Source organism: Parasteatoda tepidariorum, chromosome 9, assembly GCF_043381705.1.
Source record: "Parasteatoda tepidariorum isolate YZ-2023 chromosome 9, CAS_Ptep_4.0, whole genome shotgun sequence".
Taxonomy (NCBI): Eukaryota; Metazoa; Arthropoda; class Arachnida; order Araneae; family Theridiidae; genus Parasteatoda; species Parasteatoda tepidariorum.
The window spans coordinates 86,390,858-86,404,139 of NC_092212.1; the positions used below are offsets into that span (position 1 = coordinate 86,390,858).

Below are 13,282 nucleotides of genomic sequence, written 5' to 3' on the forward strand. Positions count from 1 at the left end.
CGAGAGTGACCGAGGCCTACTTTTCAAGGGATGCTGTGCGGGTCCCCTTTGGCCTTCTATTTTTCTAGGTGAAAGCAAATCGTCAGTTCAACATCAAACGGTGATTATTGAACACTCAGAGTTCCAACTGATTCCATTATTTATGTTTTGATTAACTCATTCGTTAACTCATGACTTCAAAATAAAATAATAAAAAGGTGACAAAAATTCGTGCATTATTTCAGTGTCGGATGAAAAACCTCATTAGAGGCCCCAAGCACTTAAAAAATTTTGATGCTCCTTAAATGTAATTAAGAACATCAATACACAAAAAAATGTTTTTCTTAAATAAAATTAAAGGAAATTTTAAATAAATAAATAAATTTATATGACGGCTAAATTCAGGGCCGGATTAACCTATAGGCACATTAGGCACGTGCCGGGCCTACGAAAAACTAGGGAGAAAAAAATTTGTTGACAAAAATAATTTAGCTTTAAAAACAACAAGTGTATTTTGCACAAAATTATGAAGATACAAATAAAAATATAATATTTTTCGGTAATAAATTATTTTGCAGAATCTTATGATCTAATATATTACTTTTTTGCGATTTTTGGATTCAACGAAATCTTGTATTATGCTGTCGAATTCCAAACTACGCAAAATGTCGTATTCAATAGACATAAGTGCGAGCGATGCCAAGCGATCTTGATTCATTGTTGAACGCAAAAATATGCAAGAAAATTTTAGCATATGTTTTGAAAAGAGGGGAGGAGTGGGGGAAGGAGGGGAGGGCCCAAAAACGGCTATGCCTAGGGCCTACGAAAGATATAATCCGGCTCTGGCCAAATTGAACGCTTTTTGGAGAGGATGTGGTGGAAATCAAAACTTTTCAATTCATTCTTTGAAGGTTTTTAAACGCTCATCACGTATTTTGCGATTTTAGAGCAAACCTGAAATTATTTTGACTTTTCTGGTGTTTTATTTCTTAACGCTAGATTGTCCAAGGAAGTCATTTCGACTGCTTTTTAAATTTCAATTAGAAGAACAATGATGTATAGAATGACACAATTTCTCAGAAATTTGTGACTTTTATAATTATTTTTATGGTTGATATTTGCTAATAACTGAATATAATATCAAAAATGTTAAAAATTAATTTAAACAAATTTCTTTATACATTAGTTATTCTTTTGTTCATTTTGACTGCTTTTGGGCAATATAGGTATTTCAGTCATTAAAAAAATTTCGTGGCCCCCAAGCTATTTTTTTTTTCTTTTTCCATTTTAATATACTACAAAATATGACCTAATTTTTTACACATACTTTCCGGGTGTTCCGTAAAGTCTTCCAATATATTTTTTTTTTAATTTTTGCTAAAAATATTTTCAATGTGAGTCGTCTCAAATTAATATTTACGTAAAAAGAATAAAAAATATTGAGCTTAAACAAATTTTTATGGATAAAAGCTGAAATTCAGTACAAAAACGGAATAACTCTTCTTTTTTTTATATCTCTGAGAATATTGTTAAACCTATGACAGTTCTCCGCAAATTTATAAAAGTTTTCTCACTATCAACAGCATTTATTATTAACGGAATTAACTCACTTTCGTGCTTGTAATGAAGGTAACTCCCTCTCTCCGTCTTCAGAAAGGGAGTTCAACGTTTCTTGTTCTAGTATTACAAAATTCTAACTATTAATTAATCTAATAAATCGAATTTTAATTATTCTAATTAATAATTCGAATTGTTTTCTTCTTTCTCGCTCTCTTGAAAAACATGGTGTTAATTTATACTATTTTAATTATTATTATCAATCAAAAATATTCATTTAAAATGTTGAGTGTAAAACAGTTAAAATTTGGAATTAATAATAATTTAACTTTATAATCGAACCGTTATATGTTTACTTCAGTTGGATTTCATTTCTGGGAAAATTAACAACAGAAAGTGGGTTTTTATATATAGGCGCTAGAGCGATTACTTTATAACGCACAACATGTTTTTACATTGTATTATATTGAATACTAATTTTATTGTAAATTCACAAATAATCTAAGAAGCATCCTGCAAGAGAAATATATCAGTTTTATTTGTTTTTGTTTTTTATATTTTGTTTACATAGTCTGTTGGTTAGAGAAAAACGATTGGTGTTTGCCTGTCGGCCTGACCGCAGCGCAGTGAGAGCTTAAATGCAAATATTTTTAAACGATTGTAATAATGCAGACCTCATGCAGGAAATTTATTTCTAATCAGTTAGAAAAGTTGCCTCTTTCTCACTCTAATAAGAGATTTTAAATCACTTAAATCTGTAAAACAGTTGTTACCAACCAATTGCACTCTTACAGACCAATCTTTAAATTAATCAATGGTTAAAATAACTTCACCATTTAACTAGTAATTTCGTATTGTCTTCAGGATCTTTGTCGTGCATAAATACTCTAATATTATTTTGAGAAGTCTGAAATTTTTTATAATTGTGATTTCAAAGAAGGATTAGAAAAGTTTTAATAATTTAAGCTAAAGCATTAATATTACACGTTGTTTTATATATTGAACTCTAAAACCGGTTATAAATTTCCATTTTAACAGTGCACTCCGCTATTCAATATTACAACTAAATTTTTTTTATATGTTCCCTAAGCTTTTTATTTAATGAAAACATAGGAATTTAGATAACATCACTATCAAAGTAATTTGAAAAGTTGTTAAAATATTAAGTTATTAAAACAAAAATTATTAAATTAAAGTTTTTAAATATGGAAAAATTATCAGCTTGCGAAACCAATTGACTTTAAGCAATCTTTTTATATCGAAGCAAATAATAAAACTGAAATTATTCATATGATTTTTTTTAAATTTATTATTTGCTGCTCTTCTGAATGACTTTACATTATTAGATTAAGCAAAAGATGTTATCCCATCAAAATAAAAAACTAACTTAATTCAGTATCATCTGTCATTAAGCTGTTGCTCGAGGCAACTCAGATATAAAGTTTACCACAATCAAACTACTTCCTCCTGTAATTCGAGGAAAATCGGTACTACTGGTAATAGAAACTTCTGGTAATACTTACTTAATGTTCTAATGTAGATATTAGAATATTAAGTAAGTATAAAAAACTTCTAAAAATTGTTATTGAACGTTTGAAAATCTTCTGAAGATATGTTTTAATTGTTGAGAGTGTTCATCATATTAAAAAAAAAAAAAATACATATACCTGATGATATAAGATCTTCAATCGTTACAAAAATTATTAAGGAGGAGAAATTAGAAAGGTTCCGAGCACTTTAAAGTCGACGTGAATAAAGGTAACAGAACAGATTTGAGAAAGAAAACTTAATAACTTTTCACTTCAAAAAAGCTGTAACTTAATTTAAAAATATTAAAAAAAGTTGTTTCAGAAAGCTGTAATTTAGTTCAGGTTTAACTTTTGAATGGTATGTAGTAGTGTAAGGAACTCATGCCGTTAATTAGGAAGTCGCCATTCATATGATTGAAACTCGACTACCCATGCTTTAAATGAACTAATTTGCTATTAAAAGAATTTTGGTGTTATCAAAATGATATTTAAATTTGTTTCTTGAAAAGCATACATTCTTAAACCTTTAGTTAAATGTAAATAAAATTTACTTGAAAATGGTGTGCAATTTTTCTTAAATATATTTTCAAACAGAAGTGACATACTACACTGTAAAAACTGCTTCGGTAGTGCAGTCAATTCAGGCGTGACACACACTGCTGGTTGGAGAGCTCGAGGTAGTGGGTTCAAATCTGGTGGTTGTAAAAGAGCCGGTGTGTGTACGCAGAGCCTGTTCGTTAAGTGTGTCGTGACTGAAAGTTCACTTGTTGGTGGTGATGTGAAGGGTGGTATGTGCTGGTTGTGGAGTGGAAGTTGGGAGATAGGGAACTGCTGGTTGTGGTTTGGAGGAGAAACACGTAAAACGTCTATTTCAAAAAATAAAACTTCTTTCATTTCAATTTTACGACATTTTACACATAAAATTTCATTTGTAGAGGGAGGGCCGGGTGCCACGCAAAACGTCGTTTTGTTAAAATAAATCTTTTTTTTTCTTTTCAATTTTTCAGCATTTCCCATAAAAAAAATTCCATGAGTAAGTTCGTGTAAACAACCGTACTATTAAAATAATTAGGGATTCTTTTAATATAATAATTATTATTAAAAAGAATTCTGTCTTTTATTGTTTCTGTAACCTTATGGATACCAAAATTTTAAACACAGCTCACTTATATTTTGCAATTACCTACAATTTAATCGTGTTGTAGTTTGAAATATTAAAAAAAAAAAGTTCTGAAAAATGTTATTAAATTTTTGAAAATCTTCCGAAAAGGTCTTTATATAAATGAAACACGGAATCCCATGCTCTAAATGAACTGAAGCGCAATTAAAAGAATTTTGTTGTTATCAAAACTTTTTTCGGCTTTAAGTTTCAACAATATTCCTTGGAAAGCATTCATTCTTAGACTTTTAGTTAAATGTAAATTAAATTAACTTGAAAACGTTGTGCGATTTTTCTAAAATATATATTAAAACAGAAGAGATGTACTACACTACAAAAACTGCTGGCGCTTCTGTAGCATAGTCGGTTAAGGCGTAGCACACACTGCTGGTTGGAGAGCTCGAGGTTGTGAGCTCGAATCTGGTAGTCGTGAAATAGCAGGTGTGAGTACGCAATATTGAAATAATTAATAATTTTCTTTAATATAATTATTATTATTACAGTTTAAAAAAAAAAAGTCTTTCAGCTCTCTTGTAACCATTCTGAGGAGCTCTATGAGTTTTCAGAAAACCTTTTTATACCAAAATTTCAAACACAGCTCACTTNAATAACGCCTCGCTACCCAAGTAGCACAATTCACAAAAACGATATCGTAAAAACTTAGCTTTGAACATTGTACAATATCGTAGCGAAATATTGTACTATATAAAAATGGACCCCTTTTATAACGTATATTCAATATTGCAAAACAATATTGTTCGATATTGTAAAAACGTTGGGGAACGTCGATCGTCGTCAATTTCCTGCAATTTAATCGTGTTGTAGTTTGAAATATTAAACAAAAAGTCTAAAATACCTCAAAATATTTCTAAGTTCAAACAATTTCAGAGTTTTTCTATGTCAAAACAGTTTAAAATTAATACTAAGTCTAAAATACCTTAATATATTTCAAAGTTCAAACAACATGAAAATATTACTAAGTGTAAAATACCTCAAAATATTTCTATGTACCAAAAACTTCAGAATTTTTCAATGTGCAAAATAATTTAAAATTAATACTAAGTCTAAAATAGCTCAAAATATTTTCTAAGTACAAAAAATTTCAGAATTGTTCGATGTCAAAAGTTCTTAAAATATTTCAAAGTTCAGACACCATGAAAATATTTCTAAGTTCTAAAATCTTCAGAATTTCTCTTAGTCAAAAGAGTTTGAAAATATTACCAAGTCTAAAATACCTTAAAATATTTCAAAGTTCTAACAACATGAAAATATTTCTAAGTATTTCTTTTAGATGAGTTGATGGGATATTAAAAGAATTTCGGTGTTATCAAAATTATATTCAAGCTTTAAGTTTGAACAATGTTCTTTGGGGACTCTGAACCTTTACTTAAATGTAAATTAAATTAACTTGCAAATGGTGTGCAATTTTTCTTAAATATGTATTAAAATAAAAGAGATAGACTGCACTACAAAGACTGTTTTCGCTTCGGTAGCGCAGTTGGTTAAGGCGTGTATCTCACGCTGTTGGTTGGAGAGCTCGAGGTAGTGCGTTCGATTCTGGTGGCCATAAAATAGTTGGCTTGTGTACGTAGAACGTGATAGTGAAATGTGTCGTGATTGAAAGTCCACATGTTGGTGGTGGTGTGAAGGTATGTACTGGTTTTGGAGTGGAGGTTGGTTGTGTAGAGTGGATACGGATGTGCCGGTTGTGATGTAGAAGTTTGGAGAGAGTAAGGTGCTGGTTGTGGTTTGGAAGTTATTGGAGGGAAAACCAAGTAAAACGCCAATTTTTTTAAATAATTATTTTTTCTTTTTAATTTTATGACATTTTACAAATAAAATTTCAAGAGTAGTGGGGTAAAATGTCGCCTTGTTGAAATAATTTTTTTTATTTTTAATTTTGCTTCATTTCATGTAATAAAATTCCATGAGTAAATTCCTATAAACACCCGTAACATGTAAATAGTTAGGAATCTTTTTTAAATATATCGTCAATCAAAAAAATTTTGAAAAACTTCTATCTTTCTGGTCTCTTGTTACCGTTCTACGGATCTCTAGGAATTTTCAGAAAACCTTTTGGATACCAATATTTTAAACACAGCTGGCTTCTGAAATTTCATTGAATTTAATAGTGTGATATATTTTTAAAAAACTTATAAAATTTTTTATTAAACGTTTGAAAATCTTCCATAAATATGAAATGGTCACCCTCCCGCAGACAGTGATGCTTGACTTCGGTGATCTGCTGGGAACTGCGTCTTAATGATCAGTCCACTGCGAGACTGCATTGAATTTGCGAGGTACACAAAATAAAAATATGTCATGGTTACAATAAATAAATACATGAACAAATAGTAAATCTAAGTTAAGTAAATGAAGTAGACTAAAACGAATTATATGTTAACAATACAATACGGCTCTGTGCTTCTTTAACTTAACGGTAATTAACATTTCGAGTTTGCTCAACTTTAATACTTCATACTGCGGATAAAGATAAGCTAGTGCTGACGTCGTTGGTCACAAGCGTTGGTATTGGTTGTCTTCTTTTTGAAGCGCAAGTATTAAATTATTACCCAATTTTTAGCTAAAACTTGCTTAATAATTTGTTAAAACTATACTCTACATGAAAATCGTTCGTTAATATTTAAAAAAACTGAAGATATTGTTTAATTGGCGGTTGTTGCTTGGCTGACCGATCTTTCAAAAAGACATCAAAATTTCGTAGACTTCCATCAGTGAGCTTGCCACTCAATTTATTGTAATCAAAACCAACGTCACGCGCCCGTGTCCCATTATCGGCGGCTGCTGAGTCACGTCAACTATATAATCGTATCAATAGAGACTTACATTTTCTTAATTTTGATGACTGTGTTTTAGAAGAAATAGATAGTCGGAAATGTGAAAGAAAAGTATAAATGTAAACAAACAATCAAAGTACCTAGTTTATTGGTAGTCCCTTATTTGTGGAATCCACTAGAAAACTATTATTATTCACACTACCAATAAGTAATAAAAATAGTTATAAGCATAACTAGATTGTAAAATTTTTTCACATTTATTTGACTTTTTGGGGTTTTAAGGTCTAGAAAGAGGTAACATGTACATTAGGTAGGATGACCAAAAATCTAACTTAAATATAATTTATTTTATTCAATAATTCTTATATTTTGTTTATATTTCTTTAAAATATTTATTTGTTTTTAAAAACATTTGCTTAATATTCGCACTGCTTTGTTAAGGAAAATAACTTTTCTTAATAAAGTTTTTAAGAAAAAATGTAATTTAGACGTTGTTTAAGATTAAAAGCGTTAATTATTAATTCTGTCCCGCAGTGAACTGATCGTTAAGCCACGGTTCCCAGCAGATCACCGGAGTCAAAAGTCACTGGCTGCTGTCAGTATGCGGGTGGGTGACCACTTGTTTCAGTCCGAGTTCAGTTGTAGGGACCGAGAGTGTGTGGTATGGGCCCTCGTTAAACTGTTTTACCGTAAAGTGCTCGACTTCTTTGCTTGCAGGCCGTCGGTCCACCCAAGCAGGGGTGCCATCCCCTCTGTAGAGGATCAAAATTGTGATGGCATTTCTTCGGATCATCCTCAGGGATGCCAATTGTGCAGCTCTAGTGTGACGTAAATGAACTACAACAACATTAATTCTAAAAATCTTTAAACATTTTAGCAAGCCAACTTTTGTTGTTTTAGATGCATTATTTCAGGACTCTAACCCATGATCCGTCTACCACTGAGGATATTTCACATCAGTACTGTGGTCGGTGCAAGCCAGATGAGGAATTCGCATCGACTGGGATTCGAACCCGGTTCGCCTCATTGGAAGGAGAACGCTCTATCCTCTGAGCCACCGTGGCTCAATGAGGAATATCATCCTATCTTAATTACAAATTATTCTATTAGTTTTTTGCTGTGCTATATGTAATATGAGTTTGATTAAAGTGATTTCAAATATAAGCTCTACTGAACTAGCCGTTGACTGACCTATGTTGTTAAAACTAGGCTTTCGATGTCTTGAGCCTAGGTTGAAATTTGTATTTCGTTTCTATATTGAATCATTTCTGACAACCACCACATAGTAGTGATGATCTGTCCTGATCTGCAGCCCCTTCAGCACGCATGCAAATCAATGTCTTAGTTTAGTAACAGATGATACTGTATAAAGGTTTAGTTTGTGTGAAAGATTTGTAAATAAAACTCGATGGCAAAGGCCGTTGATTAGCCTGTTTTGTTACAGCTTTCAATGTCTTGAGCTTTTAGGTTAATATTTAAATTCCTTTCATAAATTTTAACTGAAATAAATTCTTGACATCACATGAAATAAACATTGTAGTATTTATTATGACATAATACTTTTTTATCAATATGAAGATTTTATATTCTATTGGTAAACTTTTAAATTAAATTTTAGTTCTGTTTTAAATTAAAAAAACAACAACTTACATTTCTTATTGTTTCATTATTTTTTTGTTTCAAGGTTTCTATTTCTTAATGACATTATTTTTTAATTGAATGTATTCTTTTCATCTATATGTAATATAAATATTTATTTATTATAAAACAAACTTTAGAATTTCTGAAACACTTATTAATGTCTGTTTTATATAAAGTTTTTTTTTACTTATACTACTAAATCTAACTTTCAGTAAAGAAATTTTTTTTTGAAAAGTACCAAAATAAGCAAGTTATTGACTAACCTGTGTCATTTTAAACTTTCAAGTAAAAATTTCAACTTATTTTAAAAGTTTGAATTAAAACATTTCTGGCAACTACAACTTAATAGTTATGACAGGGAGATATAACTTTATGTGAGACATCTTTGCACGCACATTATTTTACATTAAATTTTATAGGATAAATGTGACCAAACAATCAATGTACTTAGTTTGTGGGTAGACCTCTGATTGGTTTTACTTATTCACCTGAAAACTATTAAGATTAATTCACACGACTAACAAGTTATAAAAATTAGTCATAAACACAACTAAGTTATAAAAATTTACTGCAATGCTCACTAAAAAGTATTTTTGCACATTTATTTGACTTTTAAAATCTAGAAAGAGATAACATATATGTTATAGGTGTAGGATGACCCAAAATACTTATTAACCAAAGTAACCATATTTCTTAAAAAACTTTAAAAATTATTTTTTATCCTTAGGATGAAAGGTTTGAAAATGCAATATTTTTGTTTAGTTGATAAAATGTTTTTAGTGCAAACATTTTTGTGACAATAAAAAGAAAATTCCGTCACAAGGTTTTCTTGGATTCTGTGATGGGATAACACACAACTTTTGTTTTTGTGGGATTTAAATAACGTAATATCAATTTACTTTATACCATGAACGTGTGTAAGAACTTATGATCAAATTAAAATGTGTAAAAAAATATTTATGGAAATTTTTTTTCTTCTTTCTCATTGGTGCTTTGTGGTGCAACAATTCTCTCAGGTGCCCTACGCACATGCTTAGTTTGCTTAATGGTAAATCTGGTCCTGAATCTTCAGCTACTTAGTGAGTTATGGACTAAATAGTTTTTTTTGGTTTAAATTTGTTTATCAATTTTTCATACATATATAAATATTTTTGGAAAATATATAACTCAGATTTAAAAATGAATCAAGTCTCAGACCAACAACACAGCTCAAAAAAATAATAAAACATAAATTTTGAAAATATAAAGTCCATATATTGGTGTGAAACAAGTTTCAAACGAATAATGCTCAGTAAAAAGCTATAAATAATATGAAAACTGTTTACCCTTATGATAGCGCTTCCTGGCATTTGAGCACTTAATAACATTCCTTTTAAATTATTGTATACATTTTTCAAGTGGTGTTTTTTGGGAAACATGAGACGCTCATATTTTGATGAAAATGTTACCGTGACTGACCAAAATGGGTGGTTGTCGACTTCCACTGTAGAATGTCGACAATCGTAGAGTCGCTTTGGTAGATGTCCGAAATATATACTAGGTCTACTTAAGTGTCATTGCCCGGCATGCCTTTTATCAATGTTTTTCAAGGTCAAGTGCCACTGCCTTGTATGCATTTAACTGGTACTGATTGAGACTTTTTAATTGAAGTAGAAAATTGTTTATATGCTTCATTAATTAGTAAGCTATTGTTTAGGAACATTTTAATTTTCAGAACTTAATTACTCAGTTATATATCTTTTCAATTCCTGAATAAATTTTATTGTTGTGCAATACAAAAAAATACTGTTTTTATATAGTTATTTATAAAACCTTGATATTCTTAATGTACCATCAAATAAAATGAATAATAAAAATAATTGGAAAGGTGAAAATATTGATTTACAATTTATACAACAAACAACAATAAATCAAGTTCCCCCCCCCTCTTTTGGAAGAGAAAAAAAATTGTCTTTTAAGAAGAAAAAACCTCTACCCTTCATTGCTGCAAAGCCAAGAATCTAATCCACACCTAAAAAGAAATTGCCAAACAAGAGATCGGAACTTGAAACGATGATGGTTTGGTAAATCGTGTACAGGATAGAAACATGAACTAACAGAATAGATACAGGAGTTTAAAATTTTTCTTGAATAGGGAAATTTTTAATGTGCTCCATCAGTTTGTTAAATATCAGAGAAATATGAGACATTTTACCCAAAATTAAAGAGAAATCTCTGAAATCCAAAAGCAAAAAAATAGCATGACAAAGAACATAAAAAAGCCGTTTCCAACTTAAAAATATGAACGGGTCATGACTATTTAACGGAGGTGTTCTCCCTATGAACTTACACCTAATGTGTAAGTTCCTTTTGAATGTTCAATAATATATCTTGGGACATGAAAGAATTCTGCTTCTTTGTTTCCCTAACCTATTACTTGCTTCAGTACAATATGTTATTTTTGAATTTTGGTAATATTTCAATTTTTTTTATACATATTTTTATTCTTAAATTTTTTTTGAAGTGATGCTACGCAATGGATTAAATTTCTATTAAGTCACAAACAGAGGAAGTATTAGCAATCTGGAAATGTATATAATTTGATTTATTGCATATTATTTGACTGATTTCATTGTATTTTATAATTTTTTTTTTGAACTTTTCCTTAGGTTAAATCAATTTTTCTTTCATTACACCATAATGTGCACTTTCAAGGACCGTTCGTAACTATCTCGCTTTTATAAAATATAAGGCACAGCAGTAAAATATTCTATACAATGCACTTCTATAAATCACAATTTTTCATCAACCCTTTTAATCAACCCTTTAAACACACCAAAATTGATAAATTTGTTATTATTGATTTTATTTCTATTGCTCAGAACAATTTGAATTTTTTTTTCAATATTTGAGTGAATATATTTTGGGATTTTAAGTATTTGTATTCAATTATTTTAAAATCATAAATATTATTCTGATCCAGATATATATATTGCCATGTGAGTTGATATGTTAGAATCTACACTATCTTGCCAAAAGTATGGGGATACTGAGTGGTATGGATTCAGAGGCAAATATTAGTATGATGTTGTTCGCCGCTTTTATATCGATGACAGCATTCTGACTTTACACCTGTTTTTGAATAGGACTTCCATCACAGCTTGCAGTGAGCCCCGTGGCTGAATCGTAGCCGCATGACGACATCGACAAAGAACGTTACAGAGTTCTTGCAGGAAGACTTTTCTTTTGCATAGAAATTAACACGTAATATTTTAATCATACATTTAGATGATCACTTTCGAACGCTCTCAATTGACGATAGTATCGTAAAGCGATGTAATGTTTCGATTGTATTTCCGGCAGTTATTGATATTGATTTTCACGGGATTTTTAAATATCTCAATATATTTTTAACACTATGGAAAATTCGAATCATGCATTTGAGTATTTACTTTTTATGGGAATGATTCTATCGAATTTTTTAGAAGTTATTGCTATTAATTTCTCTGTAGATTTTAAATCCGATATTATTTATTACAACTAAGCCTGTTTCGCGTGATTTCGTCATCAATCTTTTTTTTTCGGCGACAGACTTCACGATTTAAATTTTTTTCTTCTGATTATTATTTGCAAAATGTGACGAAGGAAATAATTACTGCGTCCCCCCCCCCAAAAAAAATGCGAGAGAATGCACCCATAATATTAGAATAAAAAATTATTACACGTTCAATTAAAAAAAACTATAATTTTTTTTGGAAACATATAACTTTTGTTATTTTAAATGAGTAACATATATGTTTGTTATTATTAAAAGTATCTTGCAGAAAGATATATTAGTGCACAGGAGTTTAGTCGCTGGTAGCTTGAAAAATTTTTGCTACAGGGTCGTCTACTACTTAGGACATTTTTACTTAAACTATTAACACTCAACATACTGCAGTACTGGCAATAGTACTATCTGTTGAGGAATAAGAGAAGTATTTTTGCCATCAGCGGATATTTTATCACTAAAATTTTTTTAAATAAATTTCTTCAATAAATACGGAGATATTTCAGGATATATGGGTAAATAGGAGATAATTGTAAAATACAGGAGTCTTTGTTTAAAAAAAGGAGACTTGGCAGATATGCAAAGGTGGTTCTATGGGATTAAGATCGGAGAAAGCCAGTCCAGTATTTGAACACCCATTTCATTAAACCACATCTGTGCAAGCCTTGATGTGTGGATGGAAGAGGAATAGGCCCGAAATATTGTTGTATAGTAGGGGGTGCAGCATTGTTCAATTACATCTCAGAGTTTATGTTTCCAACCACAAAAACCAGCATACCCAGACCAAATCACGAGAAACACCCCCATACCTTTATGCTTCCACCACCCTAACAACCAGGTGTCCGGATACTTTTGGCCATATAGTGTATAAAACACAAAATTCCATACGATGCAAAGTACAGGGTAAAATTATACGCTACAAGCCACAGGGCAACAAAATATAACAAGTGGCGATTAAAAAATTATACACCAGTCGCCATTCATTTTTTTCTTCGAAAATACAGACCGTGTGCATTTTATTATCATTATTAATATTCGTGGTATTATGAATATTTTATAATCTGAAATTTACTTTTTTCCACGCTTGTTT

The 13,282-nt window shown here is 30.4% G+C and overlaps 1 long non-coding RNA gene across 1 annotated transcript; it reads left to right on the forward strand.

Moving 5' to 3' along the window:
• Positions 1-6,091: 6,091 nt before the first annotated feature.
• Positions 6,092-9,619, forward strand: LOC139426496 (uncharacterized). The gene is made up of 2 exons (XR_011637775.1): positions 6,092-7,332; positions 7,557-9,619. It is a non-coding gene; the product is annotated as an uncharacterized lncRNA (long non-coding RNA).
• Positions 9,620-13,282: the final 3,663 nt, after the last annotated feature.